The sequence below is a fragment of the Phalacrocorax aristotelis genome, chromosome 1 (genome assembly GCF_949628215.1).
Source record: "Phalacrocorax aristotelis chromosome 1, bGulAri2.1, whole genome shotgun sequence".
NCBI lineage: Eukaryota > Metazoa > Chordata > Aves > Suliformes > Phalacrocoracidae > Phalacrocorax > Phalacrocorax aristotelis.
Window position 1 is genome coordinate 210,973,304 of NC_134276.1, and position 27,685 is coordinate 211,000,988.

At 43.8% G+C, this 27,685-nt stretch overlaps 1 protein-coding gene and 1 long non-coding RNA gene across 2 annotated transcripts in view; both read left to right on the plus strand.

The window, feature by feature from the left end:
- LOC142051879 (uncharacterized) overlaps positions 1-27,030 on the plus strand; it is a 69,870-nt gene extending 42,840 nt beyond the window's left edge. The window contains exons 2-5 of the long non-coding RNA XR_012658661.1: positions 15,661-15,746; positions 19,541-19,655; positions 20,495-20,751; positions 21,815-27,030. This is a non-coding gene — a long non-coding RNA (uncharacterized LOC142051879). The remainder of the gene's footprint in view (positions 1-15,660; positions 15,747-19,540; positions 19,656-20,494; positions 20,752-21,814) is intronic.
- Positions 1-27,685, plus strand: part of FRMD4A (FERM domain containing 4A) — a 383,005-nt gene that overhangs the window by 54,046 nt on the left and 301,274 nt on the right. The window lies entirely within an intron of this gene.

Here is a 27,685-nt window from a genome sequence, read left to right on the forward strand (position 1 = left end):
CCTCACTAACCTGGTCTCCTTCTACGATAAGGTGACCCTCTTAGTGGATGAGGGAAAGGCTGTGGATATTGTCTACTTGGACTTTAGTAAGGCCTTTGGCACTGTCTCCCACAGCATTCTCCTGGAGAAGCTGGCTGCTCACGGCTTGGACAAGTGCACTCTGTGCTAGGTGAAAAACTGGCTGGACAGCCAAGCCCAGAGAGTGGTGGTGAATGGAGTCAAATCCAGTTGGCCACGAGCGGTGTTCCCCAGGGCTCAGTGTTGGGGCCGGTCCTGTTCAATATCTTCACTGATGATCTGGATGAGGGGACTGAGTGCACCCTCAGTAAGTCTGCAGATGACACCAAGCTGGGTGGAAGTGTCGATGTGCTAGAGGGCAGGAAGGCCCTGCAGAGGGACCTGGATAAGCTGGATCGTTGGGCCGGGGCCAACAGTATGAGGTTTAACAAGGTAAAGTGCTGGGTCCTGCACTTGGGTCACAACAACCCCATGCAACGCTACAGGCTTGGGGAAGAGTGGCTGGAGAGCTGCCTGGAGGAAAAGGACCTGGGAGTGTTGGCTGACAGCCAGCTGAGCATGAGCCAGCAGCGTGCTCAGGCAGCCAAGAAGGCCAACAGCATCCTGGCTTGTATCAGGAATAGGTGGCCAGCAGGAGCAGGGCAGTAATGGTGCCCTTGTACTCGGCACTGGTGAGGCCACACCTCAAATACTGTGTTCCATTATGGGCCCCTCACTACAAGAAGGACATTGAGGTGCTGGAGCATGTCCGAAGAAGGGCAATGAAGCTGGTGAAGGGTCTAGAGAACAAGTCTTATGAGGAGCAGCTGAGGGAGCTGGGGTTGTTTAGTCTGGAGAAGAGGAAGCTGAGGGGAGACCTTATTTCTCTCTACAACTACCTGAAAGGAGGTTTTAGCGAGGTGGGGGTCGGACTTTTCTCCATAGTAATAAGCGATAGGATGAGAGGAAAAGGCCTCAAGCTGTGCCAGGGAAAGTTTAGGTTGGACATTAGGAAAAGCTTCTTCACTGAAAGGGTTGTCAGGCATTGGAAGAGGCTGCCCAGGGAGGTGGTTGGGTCTCCATCCCTGGAGGTATTTAAAGGAAGGGTAGACGTGGTGCTTGAGGATATGGTTTAGTGGTGGACTTGGCAGTGATAGGTTAGCGGTTGGACTCGATGATCTTAAGGGTCTTTTCCAACCTTAATGATTCTATGATTCTCTGAAAAGAAGGAATTTCCCATTTTCCAGGTGGGAGGGCTTGTGGCTAACCCTAAATTACTTGTATAAGGTACAGCTGAGATTTAAATTTTTATCTGCTGCTTTGTAGTTCTGCTCTTCCTTTCAGTGGTAAAGGTGGAGAGTTTTGTCCAAATGTTGACACCTGAATGTCAAAAGGCCTTTATATCCAACCCATCCCAAGGGTGAGTTGCTGAGTCTCATTCCTTCCACCGACTATGAGACCAGGTCGAGTGGCTGGCTCAGGGTTAGGTTATAACATGTATGTTATAGGGCTCTAAAATTAGTTGAGCAAATTCCTTTCCTAAAAGTCTCTGGAAGCTGTGAAGAGGGGATTTTAGGCTTATTGCAGTATCCTGACGATCTGATCAGGACTGAAGGCTGTGAGATACAGAAGGATATTTAATCAACTGAGGTTGAACAAGTGATGCTAATTCCAAGCAGAGCAGAATGATTCCTTGTCCAGCAAATATAAGCTTGAAGCTGACTAGTTCTCATGGGAGGGAGCAACAAGACAATCATCATTCAACTCTAGGATAAACAAGGAAATTCAAATCTAGGTCTGACATAAGATCCATAAATCAACCAGCAATGCCAAAGTATTATGGCAAATAATATTTCATCTCCTGTACTGATCTGACAGCTGTGCTACTGCTTACAATGAAGAGAGTGTCAGCCACAATTGTGACATGTCTTGCTCTTTTTGGTTTGAATCTAAATATTTCTCCAATGTGGGGCTTGGGTTAAACTTGCAAAATTTGGAAGTTTAACGAGAGACAGAAGAAATTGTTCCTGGAAGACAAATACAACACAAGGAAAATGGCATGCCACCTAATGAAGTCATTTAAATGCAAATGAGGAAAAAGGTATGTGAAAAATTCAGGGATTTTTTTAAAAAGAGAAAAGTTTGCCACTCATCAAAACATCGTGATGTGATTTCAGGGTAAGCCCTTTTGATGCCAAATTTCAGACCAGAGAGGGGTTTATATGTGTGGTTTTGGAGGTTCTTTTTACAAGCTAAGCTGTCAACTGCCTTAGAACAGGGGTTTTAGAGTGAGTTGGCTGACAGCCTTAAGGACAGAAGTGGGAATAGCAACTCAGTAATGGATTTGAGATGAAATATTCATATATTCCCCAGGGAAGAGGCAGCCCAATACCCTCCTCAGCCCATCCCACAGACGTCATCATTAAAGCTGGCATTGCTCAATACACACATCGGCTTGATTGGCATAAGACCCCCCCATCGCTTTTTTGGTTGGATTTTACCAGATTTTATGTTTTTTCTCCTTTAATCCAGAAGACCCTTCAGTCTGTGGCATGATCTGGAGGGTCCTGGTTCAAAAGGACTGACTGTATTCCCACTGAAAAAAAAGTGGTGTCCTATAAAAACAGATTAATTGTAACAATGCCTCTTGTGGGGTAGGCTCAGCAATTAGGAGATGGCATTAGGCTACAGTCATGTCATGTTTTAACCTGGAAGGCAGCTAAACACCACACAGCCGTTTGCTCACTCCCCCCACAGTGGGGTGGGGGAGAGAAACAGAAAAAAGGTAAAATGCATGGGTTGAGATAAAGACAATTTAATAGGGCAGAAAGGAAGGGAAATGATGAAAGAATATACAAAACAAGTGATGCACAATAGAATTGCTCACCACCAATGATGGTTGGTCATCTCCCACTCATCAGGATGAATCTCTGACCAATGCAAGTTCCCAAGCAGCGGCTGCATCCCTGTGGCCAGCTCCCCCCAGATATTTTGTTAAGCATGACATCATATAGTATGGAATATCTCATTGGCCAGTTTGGGTCAGCTGTCCTGGTTGTGTCCCCTCCCAACTTCTTGTGCACCTCCAGCCTCCTCACTGGCAGGGCAATATGAGAAGCTGAAAAGTCCTTGACTTAGTGTAAGCACTGCTCAGCAACAACTAAAACATCAATCAGTGTGTTATCAACATGATTCCCATCCTAAATCCAAAACACAGCATTATACCAGCTACTAGGAAGAAAATAAACTATATCCCAGCCAAATCCAGGACAACATCAGCCCCTTATTCTACACCATCTATGTCATGCTCAAGTCCCACACTTTCCAATATATTCAAATGAATAACCACCGCCTGCCCTGTCTTTTGATATATACACACATATATCATTCCCTTAGTCTATGGGCCATCCCTCCAAAATGTCCATTGAGCTAATTTAGTCCACGACTTTGGGCTCCATCTGTCATAACAATTCTTCAGGGCAGGAGAGATGGTGTGTGGTGTTGGATGGTTGCACGCTGATGCTAGTTCTAGTTCCGTCACTGCTGCACTTGTCTGGTTCTATCATCGCTGCACTTTACTGTGTCTTATCAAAATTCATTCTTCATTAATTTAGGTAATTCTTACTGTAATACCATTGCTATGGCATATAGCAATCATAGTAGTGATGACATACAGTATTATATAGCAATTAACATCATATAATTAAAATAATTGGTTATTCTCACCCAAAATCAAATCCACTTGAGGTACACATCGGACTTCCCCATCTTTCCACATTATCCAGCAAGCGCACTCAGGTCCTTGAGCAAAAGTAATCCCATGGATGGGTTTGCTTTTGCCTGAGGCAGGAATAGCCCAGACTGTTTTCCCCAGCATATTTTTTACATGCACTACAGGGACTTTATCCCCTTCTACAGTGCTTAAAAAGTGTGGTAGTTTTACTGATCACTCCTTGGCTCTCCAGTCAATGAATGAGATCATGGATGGAAATCAGGGAGTCTCGGTTGGTGCGATATTGCCGCCGGTGCACTGTTGTGGTGGCAAACGGCACCTGTTGTTCTTTGACCTTCAGCAACCCCACAACAGAAGGGTCCTCTGAGAGACTGGTCAAGGTGGACAGCTGCTTAATTTCCTCCATCTCCAAGGCAGCTATACCAAAAGCCCACCTGTACCCTTTTGGGTCCTTGAAATACCCTCTCCTGAGGGAGTCTATGCCAAGGATGCACGGAGCCTCTGGGCCAGTCACAATGGGGTGCTTTTGCCACTCATTCCTGGTTAGGCTCACTTCGGCCTCCAATACAGTTAGCTCTTGGGATCCCCCTGGCACTCCGGCAATGCTGACGGGTTCTGCCCCTTTATAGCGTGATGGTGTTAGGGTGTACTGTGCGCCACTGTCCACTAAAGTCTTATGTTCCTGTGGGTCGGATGTGCAATGCCATTGAATCCATGAAGTCCTGTAAACCTGTTTGTCCCTTTCCTCCACCCGGCTGGAGGCAGGGCCCCCCTAGTCTGGTCATAGTATTCATTACTCAGTTCTTGTAAATGTGAATCAGAAGTCCCTTTATTAAGATCAGAAGTAGGATCAGCTCTTCTACTCTGTCTGGTAAACTGCCCACTGTCCTAGGTACTTGCCCATACTATCCGACACCCTGCCGCTCATAGCTCATCTGCCCACTCAGGGCAGATCTCTGGGCGGTGTTCTTAAATAGTTGTTTAACCTTAAACAACACCTGAAACACATTCAGGAGACATAGCAATAGGAACATGCTGGTTTGAACGTCCCAAGGATATTCAAAATTCTCAAAAGCTGTTGTAACTAGCCTGGAGGAGAAAGGGAAGGTGAAGGAGTGAGGGGAAGTGTCCCTCCCTTGTCTCTCCCATAAATTGGCTCTCTGAGGAGAAAAGGTAAAGAGTGTAACTATTAATAGTTTCTGAGAGATGGTTCCCAAAACACAGAGAAGAGGACAATGCTGAGTGCAGATACCAGATTAGACTCATGACCAGTAATTTTATTGTATCATAAACCAGTGTTGCCCAGTTGACTCCCCCACAGAGGGCTTTATCCCAGCCAAAACCAGGACAAGTTGGAATAAAAAATTAAAGGAGCATTAAGATCATGGCTGTACTTTACAGGCATACACATTGCACCCTGTCTCTGGAAGTGCGTTGGAGACACATCTCAACAGGGTACTAGTAAAGGGATTTCTTTGTACCATGTTACAGGGGTTCTCTAGCCCAGTTTAAAGACAATGTTGTGATTTTTAAGCAGGCTGGGGAGAGGACAAGACTGTTGTGATCTTGCAAAACAAGCTAATAGCCCTCTCGTGCGATAGGAGATGTGATACAGGTGACATCCAGAATGGCTGCTTGGATCATAGTATATTGATAATGTTTAATAATTGCTGAGCCTTACACACTGTGCAGTGAGTCTCTCTCAGTAGCGTGGATTTGTGGAAGGGGGAAGGGAGGCTCTGTTCTCTCTGAGGTATAGCTGGAGCCTCCATCATAAGCTGGTGGAAGCTCGGTTGCCACTGAATTCGACAAAAGATGCTGGATGCTGGTGTTGCCCCTAACAACCGTTGCTAAGAGACTTCTGCTGGCATAGAGAAGGATTGAAATCACTGCAGATTATGGCCCTATTTATCATAGTTGTATGAATAGTCTTGTTAAGAGAATGCATGACATATAAATTTAGCGTGTGCATGATAGAAATGTAACACACACGTCGTGAGAAGAGACAATGTTATAGCAGGATATTTGTGGCTTATAAATAGTTGTCTCAGCCCGTACTTCCCTCTTACTGCTTTCGTGGTTTCTCATTAAAACTTTCGGGAGAGTCTATGAATTATAAAGCAGTGACTAACTGCTTAACAAATTGGCTTTTTACAGAAGAGTCTAGCAGGAGCAGGGGGATGAAAAATACTGATAGTGCCCATGTAGCATTATTATTAGGTAGCGGCGAGTGACGTATTGTGTTGCCCAGTTCTGCTGCCAATTGCTGCTGGGAGGGCAGCGAGTCCCTCAGCATCAGCACCTGATCTGGAGGATCCAGCCTCCGCCAGCCTGAATCTTTAACTGGCCACAAAATGAATGGCTTCTTTTCATCATTAGATCACTTTATTAGTAAATTACTGTAGCTCTCCTGATATAATTCACTTCCTGGGGTGAAAAGGGTTTATGCCAATACTTGTTTTGTGTTTAATGGATTCATTATGCTTTTCATCATAAAATTCATCAATGTTAATTGAACGGATTAGCTAAATGTAATTAGAAGAGGGATATGTAAGGGGGAGGGAGTGTGTCTCTATGCCTACTTTCTCCTACAGCTCTGCTTTAACTACTGTCTGAATGTTAATTCCCTTCTTCCTATTACCCTTTCCAATTTGGCTAATCAATATAATCTCTGCATTCATGTCAGGGATCATTAGATCGCAGGTTCATTTAGGGCCAAACGAAACATGATCAGCCTTTTAGGGACAGTCAAGTTTTTTTGGTGGTGCTGCTGAGGTGGGTTTTTCCCAAATGTTTTATATGGTAGCAGAGCTTCTTGGTTAGAAAATTATGCCAACTCATCAGAAATGACCATGCAAACCAATTATTCCCTTTTTAGTTGTGCAATGGTTGTTAGCACACCTGATAATCACTTCCAGCCCTTGGTGGGGGCTGTTCAGGGACTGAGCGCCAAGTACAGTTGCTGAGTGGTCTGGTTTTGTCCAGCTATAAGTAAATTAAACAGTGATTAGGTTTCTGTGGCCACTTTTCCTACAGATAAGAGAATTGTAGCTGCAGTAGCTGCCTCAGGGAGAAATGTCATACCTGCCTCACCATTTTCTTCATGTCAAGGATGCATTTATGTCACATCTTTATGGGTCAATAAACAGCTACAAGGGAATTTCGGCTGTGGGATGTTAAAGTAATGGAGCTTCCATCCTCACAGAATGTTAATGCTTCTAAATAGGCTAAACCCAGTTGTTTCAAGTCTCAATTACATTTACTCAAAGATAGGAAGGTAGATCTCAGATCAATTCTTGCAAGGCAGAGAACACAGAAGAGAAGACCCTTGGGCTAGGTTCAGTAATGAAATTAAGTGCTTTAAATAGAAGTGTTGTGACTGCCAAAGCGGTGAGACCTTTGCAATAGGAATGTTAAAATGCCTCCAAACTTGAAGTCTTTAAAGCTTAACTGTGCAGGGGTTTTGCTATCATATGTGGGTTAAGCCTTGAAGGAAGCCCTGTGTCTGGTCAGCGTCTGTTGCAGCAGGACATAGCAGCCAGGAGAGGCTGAGCCAGCATCCGTGTCCTCAGAGGACCCAGCATCCCTGTGTCGGGTGAGGGTGCCTGGGGCAGGAGGCTGTTTTAGGGGATTGCTGAATGCCTTTTGTCTGTTGAGTTGGCTGTGGAGCTGGCACGTGTCACAGGAGTGGGGTTACAGGCAGTGACAGGGCTGTCAGTGCTGTGTGAGGCTGCGGAGTGTGTCCATACAGCAAGTCTCTCTCTGCACCAGGGAGCAATAGTGGGATCTAAAGAGGAGAACAGGCTGTAGCTGTTGCAGTAGAGAGATGACATCCTGGTCCTGGTAGCTTTAGCCTGGTGATGTATCCTGCCCTTCTCCCATCCCTTCAAGTGAACACAAAGGGATGGCTGGGAAATGCAAGGTGGAGTTTGTCTACAAGGAAGTGTTAAAGTGTACCTGTATTTGATTTCAAATATGCATTTATAACAGCTTCCATTTTCCACCTTTACAATAGTTATTCGTGCTCTTTTCTATTGAAAGCGTGAGAGTGATGTTTTGTGTAAGAACAACTCCACTGAGGGCAATCAGGAGTGTTTTTATTGTCAGAACCAAGCAATAATCTCATGGAAAAAGATATGGTGGCATAATCTTCCTTCTAACATCCAGCCAGTTCTGGTAGGAAACTCTGTTTGCAGCCATCCATGCTGCTCAGCCTTTGAAAACACCTCAAGGTGTGTGGGGAGACTCTCCCTGGCTGGGACCTGGAGCAGACATCCCTCCTCTGCAAAACAGGGGCTTAGGTCAAACTCACCTTTGCAAGTGAGAGCAGGAGATGGTCAAGGCACAGAGAAGGGTGTAGTAATATAATACATTTACTTAGGTGTGCTGGGGAGCCCACAGGTGTGCTGTACAGTACTGATTCCTATACGTACAGCATGTTTGGAAAGTGTGCCAAATTCATCCCAAGTCTTCCTGTGCTGAGACGTGGCCGCTCCCTGCCCAGCTGATCAGGAGCATTGAGACTCCAGCGAGGAGAAAGATGCTACTGATTTGGAGGATGAGTCCAGTGGAAGGGTTAAACTCTTTTCCAAGTCTCCTTTCTCTGCTCCCTATAAATGTGGACTCCACCCTGAAAGGGGGCTGCCTTTTCCCCACCAAGTGCTAAATCCTAAAACCTCACAGGAGCAAATGTTACCATCCTACAACCTCAGTTGTTATCCCAGGGACATTGTAGGGGTCTGCATACATACGCCTGCCTATGAGACCCTCCATCCCTTCCCCGCATGTTGCGCCCGCATCCTCACCACCCCTGCTCAGCTGCTTTCGGACAGTGTAGGGTGTGAAGGGAGGATGCTTTCAACCATCCGGAGGAAGAGCCCGCAGAGGGAGCTGCAGCACACGCTTTCCCAGAGGGTTGCCCGGCTCTCTGAGCCAGGAGCATACCAATGTCCTCCCTTTTCTGTTCCTGCAGAAGCAATGTGTGTCCTGCACCTGCAGCATCGCCTTCCCAAGGCAGCAAAGCTCACTTTTGCGAAGTCCTCTGCAGAGCCTGGCCTTGCTGCTGGGCTGTGAGCATGGGCAGTACAGGGGTGGGGACAGCCAGCCCAGGGGGGACAGAGTGACGCAGGTGGGACACCCAGGGAAACAACAGGGACTGTCCCTTCTCAAAGGCAGGAGCAAGGTTTGGCCTTGGGTTGCGGATGCCACCTCAGCTACACTGCTTTTTGGGGTCTCTGTTGCTTGCCTGTGAAATGGGTGACTATAAAAAGTTAGGAGGGAATCCAGGATTAAAACACACAGGCTTCTGCCTGGTGCCTCTCTGCATGTATCCATAGATAGTCTGTGGGTGCAGCTCCTGCAGTGCCTCCCAGCGCTCATGAGCACTTGTATTGCAGAGGGTAAATGTGGGGAGCGCTGCGGATCACCCCAGATGGTGGATTACGGTCAGCACATGCGAATGGGGGTGTACAGCAGTGAGGGAGCTTTCTGAGCAAGCTGGGGCAGGTGGCTCCAAACCCAAGTGCTTGTTTCATCAAGTGTAACACCAGGAGAAGGTTATTTACCTTCTTTGAAAAGTGTGGTGAGCTTCTCTGTTGAAAAGAGCTGTGCAAGAGGTCAGTATTTGTCTTCTGAATTTGTTTATGGGAACTTTTAATTTAACATTCATTGCTGATGTTTAGTAATAGACTTTTTTCAGCCTGTCTTGCGAGACCCATTATCGGTGTTCACTGGACCAGATCAAAGAGAGAAATTGATGTCTTTTATTGCTTGATCTATACACGGTTTGCTACTTGGAAAGATGAAATATTCCATGCTTATTGAGAATCTGCATTATTGAGAATTGTATCAATGCTTGTTTTATGCTTATTGACATTACATTTAGACTGGTTATTTGAATACTGTGTTGCGTTTGACCAAGCTTAACTTTGTTTCTAGGTCACAGCAATCTCTTGCCCTGATAAAAGGTAAAGAGGGGGATTCCTATTTTAAACACAAAATAATTAGAATTTAATTTTTTTGAGATATGCACATTGATGCATACAAGCCTTGATATCTGCCCAGTCCACTGGGGAGTCATTTTGACTTTGAAGTGCAGAACTGTGTTCATATTTAATAATGAGTTCTTTTTAAAGTGAGGCTTAATGGAGGTTTGTTGATAATTATTCTGCCTCATTGATAAAGATCCCAAACACACAAGAGTTTCAAATGATTTCACAGCTGATTTATATGCACAAAGCATAATTAGGATCATGTAATTTCCTTGCCAGTTTGGTTCTCATCTGAATATAGAAAAATGTCACTTAGAAAAAGTTTTATACTTTGTTGTTTGACTGACACTGAAAAATTAAATATGAATTGCAACCAAAAAAATCATGTATAAAGTGCCATACACTATAAGTGAGTACTACTGAAATGCTGCTTTGAAGACAGAATTACAAATTGCCTCACGGGTGTTTCTAATGTGCTCCCTACTATATATTATCAGAGACCTTCACAAATGTCAGTTTTATAAACACCTCTATGGGAAGGGAAGACGCTATTACCACCATTTTACAGATGAGGAGCTGCACTACAAGAGAGTTTAAGGTCAAAAATGTCCACTCAATTTAGCTACATTATTGGAAACACCTAGAACTTGATTTTTCAAAGCATTATACAACACAACGTATACTTGAAGCACTACTAAGGACTTCACTACTCAGTATTATGCCAGATCAAATTCCAGGATTTCCTCTTGATTTCAGCCCAGAGAAAGAGGAAAGCACAGATCAAGTGAGGAGCCCAGTGCCATGCAAGAAGCCAATGGCAGAGGAAGCGGCAGAGTCCAGGTCTCCCCCAGGGTCTTCAAAAAGACCTAGTTGGGAACATTTAACAGCAGTGAGAAGATGTGTCATGATCAGGAAAATGATGGCTAGCTAAAATGAATTTTTTTGTAGAAAAAGGACTATGTTAACAGACTACCACATTGGGGGGTGGGGGGTGTGACGATGTAAATGGTTGAAATAGTCATTTGTGAAATTTGCAGATGAACATTTTCTTTTCCATTGTGAACTGATTTTTTTCCTTGGAAATTTTTCTTCATTTCTAGCAAAGTTAAAATCCAAGCTTATACTGAAATAGTGATTGCTGTGTCTGGGGGAAGGAAGGGGTGTCTGAATTAGCAGACAGAAGCACTTTTCAGGAACTTGCCTCACCATCCTGGCATGGGATGGAAAAAAAATTCAAAATTTTGAACTCTCATAAGACAGGAGCCTTTGTTCAGCTCTCTATATAACTGCCTGCACTTGTGTTAAGCCTAAACCACTGTTTTTCCTTTCCTTATCTCTCAGCCACACTCTTTGCACACCTTCGGGATTCAGTAGATCTACAGACATCAGCCTCTTAAGTTACTCAGCCACGATTCATCCTCAGCAATAGACCATCCTGCATCCTACATGAAGCAACAGTACTCCGGGGGAAAAAAAAGAAAATACATGATCCTGTAATGAAAAGCTGTTTCATAATATATAAGTACCAGGTGTGGGATTGAGCCTCCCTAATTTAAGCTCCCAATTTTTATCTATAATTTAAGTGCCTAGCAACCCAGTCCTGGGAGGGAGGGCTGAAAATCCCTGCGCAATAGGCAGAGAGAGGTAGGTGCCTCTGGATGTCTCCAGAGGGAGATACAGGCTGCTGCAATCAGGTCCCTGTGGTAAGCTGGCAGTGGAGCCAGCTCAGCCTGCTTTCCCTGCATATAATGTTTGGTTTTCCTCCAGGTAGTTTTCTCTTTGGGGTCCCTGGTTGGTGCTCTGGTTTGGCCATGGGTACAATGCTTCTGGAGATACAGATGTCCAGAGCTGGGCTGAGGCTGCTGCTGATGCACTGCTCAAAGGCACTCCAAAATCCCACGTGGGTTATGCTCTCCCCACGCAAGCACATCTCTCATTTCCCAATTCTTGGGCGTAGGGAGTCAACCAACCTGCTGCAGCCGCTCTGCCTGGGAGAGGGCGTCCAAGCAGTTTACATAAGACATCATTAAAAGCCACAAGAAAGCATGGTTTTATGATAAGAAAACAGACAGGATCTAAATTAAACAGTATGTGCAAGGAGCTGTGCATCTGTTTATAAAATATGTTCTTACTCAGAGAAAAGGAAAGGTCTTGATGCATCTTTACCTGTGATTCTTGTCCTAATGTGCACAGATTAGACTGTGTACAGAGAGACCTCAGCAATGACCCCTTCTCTGTTATTCCTAACTCAGTGACATTTCCCTCATTCTGAGAGGTGGATGGAATTAATTTTTCAATCTCCCTCTACCGTGGGCCCCTTCTGGCTACAGAGGGTCTGTTGAAATGCATGGGTTTTGTTACACAGCCTGTTTGACACCTCGGGTCAGATCTGAACCATGGACAGAGTGAAATTGAATTTTTCCTCCTGAACATCCCCTTTCTTATTTTCTGCAGGTCTTGACTGCGTTCAAGTCATGCTTTTACCAAGTGTCATACAGAGTCTAACACTGCCTGTACATTAACTCTACTTCCACTCGCAGATGGATGAACCATCATATGAAAAAGGGTTCATTTAAATTCTGCGCTATAATGGAATGCCAGATCCATACACTCAAAATCATGAGTCATTTTCCTTCCCTAATGGTGTCGGCTTAAAAACTATATTAGCAGAAAGGTTGTGTTTTCTTGTGCTTGGGTTTTTATTTTAATTTTTTTTCATTTGCATTTTGGAATTTCACATTTGAAGGCTTATTCCTCAAGAACAAAGGTTGGGAACTTTAATCCCATGTCTCCCAGAGCTCAGGTTTTAAAAAAAGATGAGGCACAAAGCTGAAAGGCCCAGATGACGTGTTGAAAATACAGGCAATTCCATACTGCTGTACATTTCGCCGAAGAAAATGCCTGATATGTCCTGTATAAGGTCGATGCTCTGTTTATGTTACTCGGTTCTATTACAGACTGTATGGAGCTATCACAGCTGTACCAGGGACAGGAGGGCTCTCAGCTTTGCAATGAACCTTCATCTATTATATATTTTAGCCCAAACCCTTATTCACAAGCCCATCCTTCCTCTAGTTTTTCAGTTACTGAAACCAGCATTTGCTATCATGTTCATCAATCAAGAGCACTTCAATCTGTTGACATCCAGACCTCATTGTCTAATGTGGCCTCTGAAACCTTTGGAAAGTCCTTGACAACTTTGAATGTTGTATAAAGCAAAAAAAAAAAGGGGGCAATTGTGCACCACTTCTGCGATAAGTAGGGTAAATAAAGAGCAGAGAAGAAGCAGTAACGAATGGTTTTGCATTTCCCAGCACAGGAATCAGGGGTCCTTGCCATGCTAACCTCACGAGCATCTCTCATGTGCCACTTAGGCTGAGCTAGTACATATGTGTTGTCTTATATAATTGCATCTGTGTTTTGACTTGCAAGAGCTGGGATCTTTTTTTTGTACTAGAGGAAAACTATCTTGTAATCAGGCCATTTCATAGTGTCACCCTATCATACAAATAATTAGTTTTATGGTAGAGTCACAGTGTTTGAAGCCTTTGACCATGTTTCCTAAGCAGTGACCCAACAGAAGCAGGTATATAAAGTGGAAGAGTTGGTGATGAGGACCCCTCTCATGCACTACAGTCATTGCAAGACATTTATTCCAGATGAGCTCTAGCCACATCCCATGAACCATCTGGTCCATCAATGTTTGGAGCACACTAGGTATGCTCCTGCAATGCTGCTGCAGCATCTTTCTGTTGAACGGTTCACCTGGAAAGAATCCAGGTTATGTGCTCCAAGACCACTCTGTGAGGTGAACCACACAGCAGTAAGTGGAGACAACCAGAAGATTCACTCCAAAAGGGCAGCCTCCATGTAAAATAAAACACGACTTTACACACACTCCCTTCTGGTAAGCTGTAGTGCTTGGTCTGGGCAGAGAGGGCTGGCTCCACACTTGTGCTTTCTGGCAGCACTGCAAGGGTTGTGCTCCTTTCATTTGGCAATAACTGTGTTGCTGGTCCTTGGACTGGTTAGAGGCTGCTGTTTCCTCTTCAGGATCTGTCATCAGTTGGGTGGTTCATGGCTTCACAGATAATAGTTGCTAAAGCAGAGAGTCTCTAATCGACAGGGCTTGTCCTGCAAATCTCACTGAGAATGAAGTTACTCAGATACTTAGAAAAAGCCCAGAATGGGCTAGAAATGGACAGAGCATCAAACAAAAGGTAGGACCTAGTTGAGAAAAGCCCATGAACAACATCCTTTGCTCTGGCTGTGACATCGGCCGTGTAGTCAGCCAAGGGGCATAAAACAGGATAAAATTCGTCTGGACTGATAAAGACCAAGGTCACTGAGGATGTCTGGATTTGTTGGTAACACCTTTAGGCTGCTGCTAAACTTCAGCTGTCCTGGGTATGGAGGAGCATCCTTTCTATATCCACTCCAGATGTTGGTATAGGTCTTAGCACCACCATACAGTTTTCAATAGCCATTATGGTCCTTTGAGAGGTACGATTTCAAGAGATATCTTAGGCTTTTTGCTGTCCTGAGTCAAATTTACTGGCTGGAGGAAATAAGTTTGTTGTAATCTAGCTTGCAAATATGTTGCTTCCACTGATCATACTGTAAACATGAATGGACCTTTGTCAGTGTTATATAGGAGTATGGATCTTAAAGTTATGGACATGGAAGATTGTTAAAAACATAGGGTTTGCAAGATTAGCCATACAAGATGCAGCATTGGGACAAACTAATAGTCATATGAAATGGACATTCAGAGTTTGGCAGTGATTTTCCAGATCAGAGTTATTCTGTGATTCTCCAGGGGAAAAGGAGAAGACTGAATATTGCATGGCTGCTTTGCTAATTCAAAGGTGGATGCACTCTCACAGATGTAATCCGAGAAATTTTAAGATGCCCTTGCTGTTGTTGAGCCCTACTCCCCAGCTTCAGTTGCCTTAACAGATTGTGTGAATGCCCCTAGACCATCTCAGTACGAACTCGGTCAGGTTTAATAACCTCTTGCCCCACAGCAATCCTGAGTTAGCCAAGAATTATTTTTAATCACACGTGGTGCCTCTCACAACAAGTGATCCATGCAGCCCCAAAGATCAGCAGGCATCAGTCATCCACAAACCGCCCGCATACCGTATGAAAAATGTAGCTCGTGACCTCCTGCTCCCTGAAGAACAGTCGATATTAAAAGCAATCCCACAATATTCAGCGGTACAGGCAGAGGTCAGATCAGACTGGCCCTTGCTAATGCACTGTGTCAGTATTTCTTTAGTGACCTCATCAGTCCTCTCAGAATTATCTTTCTTTAAAAGATGTCATGTCTGTCTCCTTATGAAGAAAACCTCCTGGATGAGATTTGATCGTGCGTGTTCCTGCATCTAGAGAGAAGCGGTATCAGGGAAGAGGCAGGCTGACCCCTTTAACTCAAGGGGATTTTAACTCTGAAGCTTAATGACACTTTAATTGCTACCTGTCCTGTAAGAAAGAGAAATACAGCCATTCTGGGACTGTGGGTTTCCGAGTGCTGTGTAAGGGAAGTACCAGGAGATATACGTGTTTAAAAATGTTAAAAATGTGTCAGCAAGCATCCAAGCTGGGATAGAAGAGCAGATGGTCTTCTATGAGAATGAGGGATCAGCAACTGCATCACCAAGTCCACGAGTTCAGTCTTTGTTGTAGCGAGAATAAGTGATTTTCACTCAGCTTATATTATTCATCAGAGAACGTCTATGTGTGCATTTTTAAATAAAACATGATTATGTTTCCTTGGTTTTGGTTTTGCATACTTTAAAGCTGAATATCTTTCATCAGTCAGCTTGGCTTTCAGACTTTGGCATTTTAACCGACTAAATAAATATTCTCAAACTTTCTTAGATGTATATGCAAAAATGCTCAAAAAGGTAATTTGCCATAAATCTCATCTTCCCACAGAGTTCCAAGCTACCATTTTAATTTTTCTGTCATGTATTTCAAGCTGCCGAAGTCCACATTCAAATCCTGAGGGAAAAGGATAGCAGGTAGGAAATAAGTTTGGAGACAGTTAGGTGTGTTTGTTTGCCCCCTTCTATTTGTTTGGGTTTTAGATTCGTGCAGTTATTTTCATTGTCTTCCTTGCAGAATGAGACATCTGTGTCTGTAAAAGTGAGCCTTGTATTCTATGGGGATAAAACAATAAAATGCTGTAAGATTTGCAGTACAATGATGGAAGCTGGCAGTTCTCAAATAGTAGGAAATTATTTTAGTTTAGTCTTGTTCTTCTGTATCTCCTACTCATCTACTGCCCTCCCTTAGTGTCAAGCATCATCTGTGGTTTTTTCTAGTGTTCCTCTGACACTTTTGCTCTCCACTTGGCAAATGCAATCAAACTATAGAGCAGAGCAGGGCTGGTAAATTAAGGTACTTAAGACAAGAGCTGATTTCAGAAAACAGCCAGGTTTTTGTGTGGTTTTCAGACAAAACCCACTGAAGTTCATATATGACTTTGCAGCCAGTATTGTCAGATCATTAGAGGAAAGCTGTGGTTGTGGGAGAGGAAGCAAATTGTTGCGCTCATACTTCTGTCATTGTCTGATTTGGATTTCCCCCCCCAAGAAACAGCCTGGAATTATTAATTACTGCAGATTTCCTATTCACAAGAGAGGTTCTTAATGGAAATGCATGCCTTCACACCCTCTCCTACAATACATACATTGTGAAGAAATAATTGCACAAACCAGCTGTTTCCTATTTCCTCCAGGCTGGCTGCTCTTAGGAACAATGGCTCTTAAGAAGCCACAACGTACAGCCCCCCCCTCAGCATGCCATCCCCCTGGATCTGAGCACACCTTTGCCTCTCAGTGCCCAGGTGAATGACAAAGAGTTGGGCATGAGGGACAAAAATGTCCAGGACATTTTGCAACCCCTCATGCTCAGATCAGCTTCCACTCCACCAGTGGTCAACAATTTGCTCTTGCAAATCTTTTGAGGATGGTGTCTGAGGTCCATGAACCTTAGATATATTCAGCAGGGTGCCAGTGGGTTGCTGGCTCCTCCTTCAGACCCTAAAGGGGTGGCGTTACTCCTCAGGGCTGATTTGGAGGCAAACCTTACAGCGAGGAGTCCATAGGGAGATCCCAGGCTTTGTTTCATGCCACTGGAAGTGACTCTGAGTTTTTTGCCCATATTAACCAAGGACACCACAGTCATGGTCCTTCCTATAAGGAGGTCAGACAACAGCCTTGAGCAAGTTTTGAAGACCTCAGAGAAGAAAAATCCCCACATGAGCAGCTTTAAGGGCACGGCAGCTCGAGGCACCTGTAATGAAGCGATGTGCCCATGTTCAGGGTGGAAACTGCTGGGTAAATAGAGCAGTGGGTATCAGGCATTGGAGCCACAGAGGAGTCTAGTGCAGGCCCATCATGTCATCTACGTAAGCAGGCTTGTTCATGGAAAGCGGCTTGACGATTTGGGGGAATGTTTTGTACGCTGCAAATGTTAAATGACCCCTGATAACGAAAGCCTATTAACAGACTGCTCTGAAAGCAATCAGGCTTAATTACCTCAGAATACTGGGCTTTACCAGACTATAAAAACCTGTTATTTATTTTAAAAGTTTTGAAAACATCTGTAAGCCAAATATATTTGAATGTGTATTTATATGTTTGTTATGTTTGTATGCCCATATATGTGTTGATTATTCAATGAGAATGGACTTCTGCTACTCATTTCTGCAATTTCTTCTTTTTTTGGCTCCAGTTGTATTTTCTGACTGCAGCAGTTAAATGCTTGGTGTCAGCGAAATGCATATTCTTTCCCCACATTTTTTGGTTTTTGAAGAAAGATTTGTTCTTACCCTCCCAAAACAAAATCCTCACCCACAGCCTGCTTGAGAAGTCCTTTGATGTCCGCTTACTCAGTATGAAGATACAGGGCTCTAGATCTCAACCCTCCCCTGTTTGCCAGCCCAGGCACTAATTCTCCCATCGAATAACTTTGTAAGAGGGCAGAGTCAAACGTCACATCTAATCATTGATCAGACCATAATGAATCACATCTATTAACACACTTGTGCTTTTATTTCAATATGAGCATCTTTTTTTTTTTAGAAAGGGGGATAAAATGTAGCACATTTTTTGTTGGTGTTACCAAGGGTGAAGTGTGGAATTATTTCAATTTTTTTAAAAAAACAACCCCAAATGCTGCCTTTTCCAGCTGCAGAATTTGCATATACAAAATGAAAATGCTTATCTGATGGTTCACGCTGAGTGCGGCATTGCATGCAGTCATTAATGATCAAAATCTTTCTAATTCAGGTGTTAAATTTTAATTAAGGTACTGTGCTGATTAATACCAAATAACACAAGGCAGGAATGACTGCATTTTGCTCACGAGGGACTGGCTGCTGTGCTGATCTAGTGGTGTCAGAGCACCCTCATTAAACCTAGCTCAGCTGTGCTGCATTACCCTCCAAAATCCAGGGGTGCAATTACCATTTCCATCCTTATATGTCAGTTTGCCCTGTATTCAAAGCACTGTCCTCTGTTTTGCACAGGGGTAGCTAAACGGGTTGTCAAGCCTCATCTTTCTTTCCCTTTGTTGTTGTTGTTGTTGTTTTTCTGAATGAGAAACATTTTACTTGTTCCTAAAGGTGCACAAGGTAAGGAGGAAATAGCTAGCACTGCCTTTTCCGTCCTCTGGCCTTCTGATGGCAAGTATTGTGCCTGAAATTACACATCTCTTTTGTCACTTGCATGTATTTCGTTAGCAACATCAATCCCAAGAATCAGGTTAAGACCAGCATTGAAAGCTGCCACCTTGACCGGCTGCTGCTCCGGGTCAGCAGAGGCCATCAGACTCCCGGCTCCCCTTATTTACCCATCCTCTTGAGCTGCCGTCTAACTGGATTAAGTGATCCAATCCATCATGTTTGCGATAATCTCACTGAAGCGATTGATTGGGAAAGAGTAGATTAATGTAGTCCCACGAGCCCCAGTTTGCTTTGGTTCATGATATAGCCACTTGCTCCATAGCTGTGGACAAGCCCTTTTGAGACAGTGGATGTTAAGGCTTGTTTCCTACTCTTTTTGCACACATTGGAGAGCTTGCCAGGCTGACAGTGCTTGCTGGAGGGTGCTGCTCGTCATACACCTGCTGTTGCTTGTCTCCAAGGTGCCGACCATGAGATCGAAATATATATTTTTATTTTATATATAAACCACAATATACTGAAGAGAGGGCTAGTCGTGCTTTAATCCAGACCCAGAATTACGCTCCCCCAACATAATGAATCATTATGCTCCCCCAACATGATGAAATCCTTCATGTTTACCTATTTTCCCTAAAACGCCTTTAACGTAGTCTTGTTAAGCTGCAAATAGATTTTATTTATTTTCAAAACCCAAAGCAGACAGTGCAGGTGCAAAGCTGGTAAGAACAGATGAAAAGAAATACAATATCATGACCCTGCACTTATATTACCCCCAGTGGTTTCTCTTCTGCTTTGTTATCCACTCAGTGCTCTTGAGATTGCATTCATTAGAGAGATCCCCAAACCAGCGCAGCCCATTTGATTGTATAGTCTGGACCTACCACCAGAAGTCATTCAGATTTGACTCCCGTTCATCTCATTCAGGGCACAGGACGATCTCATCCTTCCCTTCATACACCCGCCTGTTGCCACCACCCACTTTGGTTGTGCTCATGTCCCTTGAGCACTGGCCTAAGCAGTTCAACCCTGCCCATGAGGGCAGGAAGTGATTCTTCTGACCTAGTTTAGGACATCTGAAAATCAGACATCTAATTCCAGGCTATTCACCCTACTGCCTCCCTACAGTCAATGAAAAGTAGCAGGTGCCTCCAACAGGTGGTTCATCTCATCCTAAAATTGGCATCTAAGATTACACGAGTGGCCTCTGGACATCTGTGGCTAGGAGGAAGCATAGTGTGGGGTGAGTAACTTAAAATTAGGCATCTGGTTTTGACATGTCTGAGTTCAAATGAGAGAAACCCTTCTCTTAATCACTATATTTTTACTCAGAGTAAGCCTAATTCGCTCCTTCAGGCTGGATTTAAAGCTCTGTCTTGGACGCCTTAAGTTCTTCCAGACTATATTAGTTTTTTTCCAGAGCTAAAAGATGACTGTCCCTTTTTTTTCGGATGTAGTAAAGGGAAGAGAAAGTCTGGGGACCTGCCCTTTGCCCTGCTGTATCAGGGTTTCTACCAAGAGCCATGATTTGTGACATTGCTTTGTCCTGCTTTGTATGGGGAGGGAAGTAGGGAAGCAGCTCTTCCCACTACTGGCAGTGGTGGGTCGTAGGGGCGAGGGTCTGGGAGGTCACTCAGGGCCCCATGAGAAAGGCAGGTCCCTCCCGCAGATAAACTGCAGGGTCCCTTGGTGCCGTGAGGGGGTCCTTTCTGCCCCACTGCATCTGTAGAGCCAGATGGCTCAATGCCGCTCTGGGTTGGCAATGCAGATCAACTTCACCACCACTGAAAAAAACAGTTTGCTGGGAGCCCCTGGGCCGTCATGAGGGGCCATGGACTTCCTACCTGACAAGCAATGATGACAACCTAGGTGAGGCAGCAGCTGTACCTCACTGCTGAGTCTAAGCACACGTGACTGCAAAAGAATTAATGCCAGACAGTGAGTGCACATTGTGCGGAGCTGATTATTCATTGCGTGTAGCAGAACAGGTGGTCTGCTGTCAAGCAGAAGGACAAGTGCTTTTCCCCCTCGGAGGCTGGAATCCAAAAAATGACATTTCTTTCTCTTTGGATGCTCTGGCAGAATGAAGAGTTTTCTGAGCTCCCTCAGGAGGTTCAGAATCGAGGAACATGGAGGCCCTTTGCACCCCTGATGCTTCATCCAGTGCAGAATACAAGCAACGCTCAATGTTGTCCCAGGGTAGCAATGGCAGCGCTGCCGTCCATGCAGGCAGCAGCAGGGGTGGAAGAGGGCCGCGTTGTCTGTCCTGCCTTCTCCCCTCTCTGTACAACAAGCACTGCACAGCATCCAAGGAAATATATTTTCATTAAATGCAAGAGGTAATGAAGGTGAAAATGTTATGGTTGTAGGCTGGTAGGTTTGCAGGAAAAATAAAAGAGATAAAAAAGGGGAAAAAAAGAAAGGCTGCCACAGTTTAAAATTGCAATGGCTTTTAATGAATTTCTTGTCCCAGTGTTTAACTTTCATGTGTTGAAAGCAGCCAGGAGAAACTGTTAAAGGTGCAGTTAGTGGCAATTGTCAAATTGTAAATCAAATGGTAAAAGCAGAGTGGGTCAATAAAAATAAATAAGAAGGGTGGTCCCCTGGGTGGGACAGAAAAACCAGTGCTTTTGTTAGTCTGAAAATAACCTATTTCTCCCCCAATAATCAAGGGTATTTCATTACATAGAAAAACATAGGTGAAGTAGTAGTGAAGTGACTTAGCCTGAGATTGCTCATTGTCCAGTGCACCACAGTAACTGCATAAACCCAAACTGCTGCAAAAGAGGCTCTCCTGGTTGCAGTTCTGGGTGCTGCTCCCCACTATCTCCCAAATGAAACATGCCACACGCAGAGGAGCATCTTCTCCCCACAGGCCCCTTATTAGTCCTACAGGACTTCTCCCAGATATTCAAATTGCTTAATAGTTACTTACCTTCTTCCTGATCAGGTAGTCTGGTAACACCATCGGAGTTACTCTTCTCTAATCAGAGCTTCTCCAATCCGAGTGCAAAACTTCACATGCAACCCAGGCTTTATGTCTACAAACACTGCACCTCTCCCAAGAAGAGATGTTGGTTCATAGCTCCCTACACACCAGGGTGAACTCCCCACATTGTTTTTACTCCTCGGTGCAGACAGATTTGACCTCTGACCTTTAAAGATCAAAGGTTACAGTCTGACATTATCACACCATCTAACTCCCACTTCATTTGATCTGTTTGTATGGCCACTATTTTCCACATCATTGACAAAACACTGGGTGGGTGATTTGTCACAAGGTTGACAGTTATAGACCATAAAGTGTATAAATAACCCCTGTTTTTTAAGGTAATCAATGGAAAAATGAGTATCAGAGTCTGAAATGTTACAAATATATGTATTTATTCCTGTCTTTTGCAGAAAGAAGGGGAAGGGGTCTTCACTGGAAGCTTCCACACAAACCATTTATTTCATGGGCCACCCATGAGTCAAGTCCTCGGCTGATGTAGGGGAACAGCAGCTCTGTCTGTGACACAGGGGATGTCTTTTTATGCCAGAGTTTATTCTGCCTTCACAGAGAGCTGTTCTTTGCAGTTGTGCTACCTCCATACATTAGGGTCTGTAATGCGTGCAGGGGTATGAGGCACCCCACAGCTGTGGGGCAAATAGCCATCAAGCCCAGCATACTGTGTCCACTGGTGGCTGCTTACGGAGAGGAACAAAGACGTATATCATGTTGTTTCCCAGCAATGACAAAATTTTCTTGCTAAGCTAAATGTTGCAGCTGGACCCTTGTGTTTAACAGCCATAAAAGGACTTAACCACTCTAAAATAATCTATTTCCTTTTGAATCACTTACACCTTGGGCTCCACAGTATCTTTTGGCAATATATTTCAGCTTAATGACGTACTATATGAAAAGTGTTCTTTTAGGTTCATTTTAAACTAATGCTTGATGATATCGTCACATGCCTACGAGTTCCTATATTATGAGAAACAAATCAGTACTATTTTTCTATTCCTTTCTGCTGCACTATTTGTGACTTTTATCTTTAGCTCCTCTTTATCACTTTTCCAAGGCCAAAAGTCCTCTGTTCAGTTTCCTCCATTTTGTGAAAGCCCTTCTACACCTTTGATCATCTCTGCCTCTCATCTCTCTCTCTTTTCTGTAGTTTTTAAAGATTAAGTCATCAGAACAACATAGAATCTTCAAAATGCAGGTGCACAGAGACTTCTACAGTGGTATAATGAAGTCTGCATTTTATTCTCAACCCCTTCCCTCAGATTTCCTAACATTCACTTTGCCTTTCTCATCACCACTCAATATGAGCCAGTGTTTTCCAAAAACTACCCACAGTGTCTCCAGCATCTCTTTCATGACTGATATCAACACTTCAGAAGCATCATTACATATGTGTAGGTAGGTTTATTTTTTCCCCCACAACTCTCTTTGCACTAATTGACACTGAATTTCATCTGCCATTTTAATGCTGTATAATTCAGCTCCCTGAGATCCTCCTGTAGCCCGTCACAGTTGGCTCTGGAGTTGGCTCTCCTGAATGTTTTGTTACCTGCAAGCTGTGGCACTTGTAGGCCTCTCCCATCTGGGGTTGGTTAGGAGCAGAGGGGACAGCAGAGGTGCCAGCACAGACCCTGCCATTGCTGTGAATTTGGCCCCTGCTCTTCTTCATCTCTATACAGAGGAGGCTGGGTTTCCGCAGGGGGTCAGTGGAGGCTTGCACAGTCAGTGGAGACAACAAAAGGGAAAGCGGCGCTCACGGCATGTGGGCTGCAAGAGGAGCTGTCACGTATTGCATGCACACAACGGGCGTTTTATGGCCTCATTAAAGTCAATGGGAGCTTGCCATCTGCTTCAGCAGGGGCAGCATCAAGGTATAAAAATATTACTGTTTAGATGGTGCTTTTTCCTGAGCATGGCTGATCCTTGCCATGACCCCTGAACTAGGTATGAGTTATCACTTCTGTATTTCAGGACAGAAAGCAGAAACCGAGATAAACACAGAAATTTCAAAGATCATGAGTCTCTCATCTGGCCATATGTGTCTGAGCGGAGGGAATGAGCAGCAGATGAGGGAATGCTTGGCAACCTGTCTTATGTGACATCCCCCATCAGCAGGTCTCTATTTCTGTCTGACTTTATGATCTCTTTTTCTCAATCTTGCAACTCCAACACTTCACAGCAAGCTGGGAGTCTGCCGGGAAGGTTCTGAGCTAACTAGGTGACAGCGATAGTGAGACACAATTGCAGAAGCTGTAATAAGCAGTATTGATTTTGAATAAACATGTGAGTAATATTGACTTGGAGAAGCTGTCTCTTAACAAGTGGAAGGACTGACTAGCTCCAAAGGATGGAGAAATGGAAGTCCCTTTCTGGAACTAGGTAAGGCAGGTTCCAGTCACAGATTTGAAAGCATAGTCTATTTCCAGCATCCTTTTTCTCAGTCCTGTTGGTGGATAAAGGTGTATGAGCCACAGGGCTTTGTAAATGAATGAGGAATAAAGAAAGTGGTTTAGATAGATTGGTAGGAGAAGGGGGCAGTGAACAGAGCAGTGTAAGAGAGTGATGAACTAGCCACGGTCTAGTGCTTGAGAAGTGGTTGACATCTGAATGATACAGAACTGTTAAAGAGAAAGACAAGAAAGCTTTTGGTGGAGCATAGCTGTGGGAAGCTGGGAAAGACAAGCAGTGAAAACTTGGGACTGTGATTTTCCATCCATGGTTGACAAGGTCCCTTCAGGATCAATGGAGAGGTGCCATGGGCTCAGTGGACTTTGAATTAGGTCCACAATCATGAGAGATTAGCTCTGAACCTGATCAGGTAGAACTGAGATTAATCAAATGATACACAATGGAAAATGGTCACATTGACATCTCATGCCTTGAACAAAGGAGAAGTACCTTAACACTTCCCTTTCTTGATAAGCAGCTTCCAGATCTTTGAGTCAAGGATCCAGCTCTCACCTCTGAGATTTGCTTGGGGTAACTCCCTGTCCTGGCAGACAGACATAGAAGTGTTTCTGTCCTGGGTGGTGCAGTAAAATAACTTTAGACCACTCACCCAAGCCCCAGAGATCACCAGTGACCCATGGATCTCAATATGAGACCCAGCCACCCTGACATCCCATGGATATGTGGATTATAATATGTGCAGTAATGCTACAGAAGCCTTGCACAGAAATAAAGAGATTGAGCTCCTTTGCATAAAATCACACAGAAAGGAAAAGTAGGGCATCTGGGAGGCAAAACCCCCCGTTTATAACAACTCCCTAGTTGCTCTTTCTGTACGGCAGCAAGAAGGCTGCTGTATGCAACAGGGGTCTGCTGAAATGAGAGCATTCCTTCCACACATGCATATGCAAAGATTAAAGAGAAAGCTTTGAAACATTTTCAGAAAAGGGGTCAATTATGTAGATTTTACGTGGCTTGTTATTAAGGCCAAAATTCACATTGTTTTCACAAGGGCTGGAGGATACCAAGGCAAAGATGCAACGGCCTGAGTCCAGATTTGCCAGGAAGAAGGGAGGGAGAATCAAAACATTGTTAATTATATCCTCTCAAGAAAGGACTCATGGTGCTAGGAATTCACCCCAAGAGGGTAATTTCAGGGCTACAAGTTGTAATACATATTATTGTTGGTCTAAGCAGGAGCAGCCAGGAACTCTGACTGTGGCATATCCAGTAGCTTTTGCAGGGGACCCTACTCCTAACGTAAAGAGCCTATTCTGGGGAATATGATATCCTTCCCGCAGCCTATCTGAAGTCTTCAGCACCAATACAATAATGAGTTGAAACAAAACTGGTCAACAATTATTTCCTTGGACTTTTCAAACTCTTTGACGAAGTTTCTTACAAAGGCTGTCAAGGAAATCTGAGGCATTTGGTGAAAGGTAAAGTATTGTGTCATTGATTAAAAAACTGGCCAGGACAAAAAACGGAGCAGGAATGACTAGTTAGTTATTACAATGCCAAAAGCCTAACAAAAGGCTATCAGAGGGAACATATCAGCCATCTTTTCATGCATAAATAAAAGGCTTCATTTAGAGGAATTAAGACTATTATATTTCTTTTATATCCAACTAAAATTCCAGAAGTATTACTTTTCTCAGTATCTTACACATACATAGGTTATTAGAAGGTTACTGGAAATAAAGAAAGTACTGAAATAAAGAAAAAGATGGGTTTTTTAATTCCTTGTCCAGGGTTTGATGCATTTCTTGAGTCTGGGAAGGAAGGCTGGGTCTTGGTGTTGGAAAAGTGCCTTTGTGTTCATGGTTTTCACAGTGCAAAAAAGAGAATGGAGAATGGGTGGGAATCATCAACACTTTATACCTGCACCAAAAATTCACTGTAGGTAATCACTATATTTGGATGGTAACTGGACACTAACAAAAATTTAAAATCCCAGTAACGCAGCTTGCTGTTCCACAGCTGATTACAAAGTGATCATATGAAATAATTTTTCAATGGAAAAGCAGCTTTAAAGACAATGAACAAGTATCACTTTCTGGGAGAAAATAGCCAGTTTTCTCAAAAACCTAAAACATTTGGGCCCAGATAGTGTTTTCCAGAGAAAATTGTGGCATCTTGTCACGTACACAACTTACATGAGAGGGGAAAACATTTTCTGATCAGCTTTGTAGATCCTATTATTCCCGACTTCTTAGCATGAATTAGCTATGAGCACAGAAATGATGGGGTAGTGGTATAGCACTTTTCTTCTAGACATGTCAAAACATTTTACAAAGGCGTTGATGTCGCTTTAGCATAGGAAGACTGATGAGATGGAAAGCTGAAGGAGGAACCTAAAGGCAGCGTAAGGCCCTGGAAGGGAACCTGCACATCCTAACTCCCCATGCAAGTGCCCTTTCCAGTAAATTGTGGGGTATGTTATTATCACATGAAAATCTCTCAGCTGATCTTTCCGAGTTGGCAAAAAGAGGCAATGAATAGTCACAATTGGAAAGCTAACTCTGACTTTTTCTAAAGAGGAAAAGTATAGGACTGCCCATTTATCTCTGAATTGAATCGAAGACTATACAACTCTGCGTGAGCATTGTTATTTTCCTTTATCAGCAAGGCATTGTTTTGTTGCATGAAATCTGTATGTTCAATAGATTTGATTTTCCAAGCAGCTGGGTTATCTTGCGCTGTGAAGGCTCTCTCTTAATCTCAATTGCTGTGCTTTTCTCAGCGCCGTTCCCAGCTGCTCAGAAATGAGCACAGCGCTTTCATCCTTCTTTTCGCGCTCTTATTAGGTGTGACAGTTTCAACAATACCCGTATGTAGAAAAATATGCAGGTTTTAATTTGGTTTTTTAAAATGTGATTGTCAAAAAATACAGGCAGAAAGATGTTGCTTTTAAATAATAAAAAGTCCTGCCATGATCACAGAATAATGATGTATTTCCTTAGAAAGATGGGAGGTTTTTTTTTCAGTTTGCTCTAACATATAATTGCAGCCAAACCTTATTTATCCTCAGGAGACAAGAGAACAGAAAAGAGGTGAAATATGCAGAGTTGGGCCATAGGTGCTTTTCAAGTGATGGTGACACACAATTAAGATTAATGTACGTATCTGATCATTTGCTTTCTGGTAAATGTCTTTTGAGAGACCAGACTGTTGATTATCCACTTTTTTTCCTGTCCTGATAAGCCTTTTTTGTGTAAATGAACCCTCCCCTGGCTTTATGGGGCCATGAATTTAGAGAGCACCTATTGGTGTGACTGAAGTACTGACACAACAGGAGAGGAAGGGGGAGCAAAACTACTTGGGAGGATGGGACACTCCAGTGAAAGACTCTTTGCTCTGAAACTAAACAGCATTCAATGTTACAAGCAACTGCTTAGAAAACCAAGCTGGAAATGCCTGAAAATTAGTGTCAGCCTCACAGCTATCCTGAAGGCTCAGCATCTGCAATGAGAGAGACAGATCTCTCCATCTCCTTTCAGTGTGTTGTTGTTTCTGCTCAAGTTTGCTCTCTTCCAGTGCAAGGAAGTGTTTCACAGCCTGGACCCTGTGAAGGCAGGGCTGACGGTTCCTTTGTGCAGGGAGGGCCAAGTGTGCTAAATCATGAGATCTGGTGAAGTGGTGGCCGTACAGAGCCGGGGTGCAGGCATTTTTCTGCTTGCAGCCCTGGAGAAGAGAGCAAAGGGAAAAGGGATCTATCAAGGCACAGGAAGCAATGTGTTCAGGAGGGAGAATTAGATTTGCAAAGGTACGCACATTTGCATCTCCTACAAATAGTTACAGCTTGCAAACCAAGTTCCCTT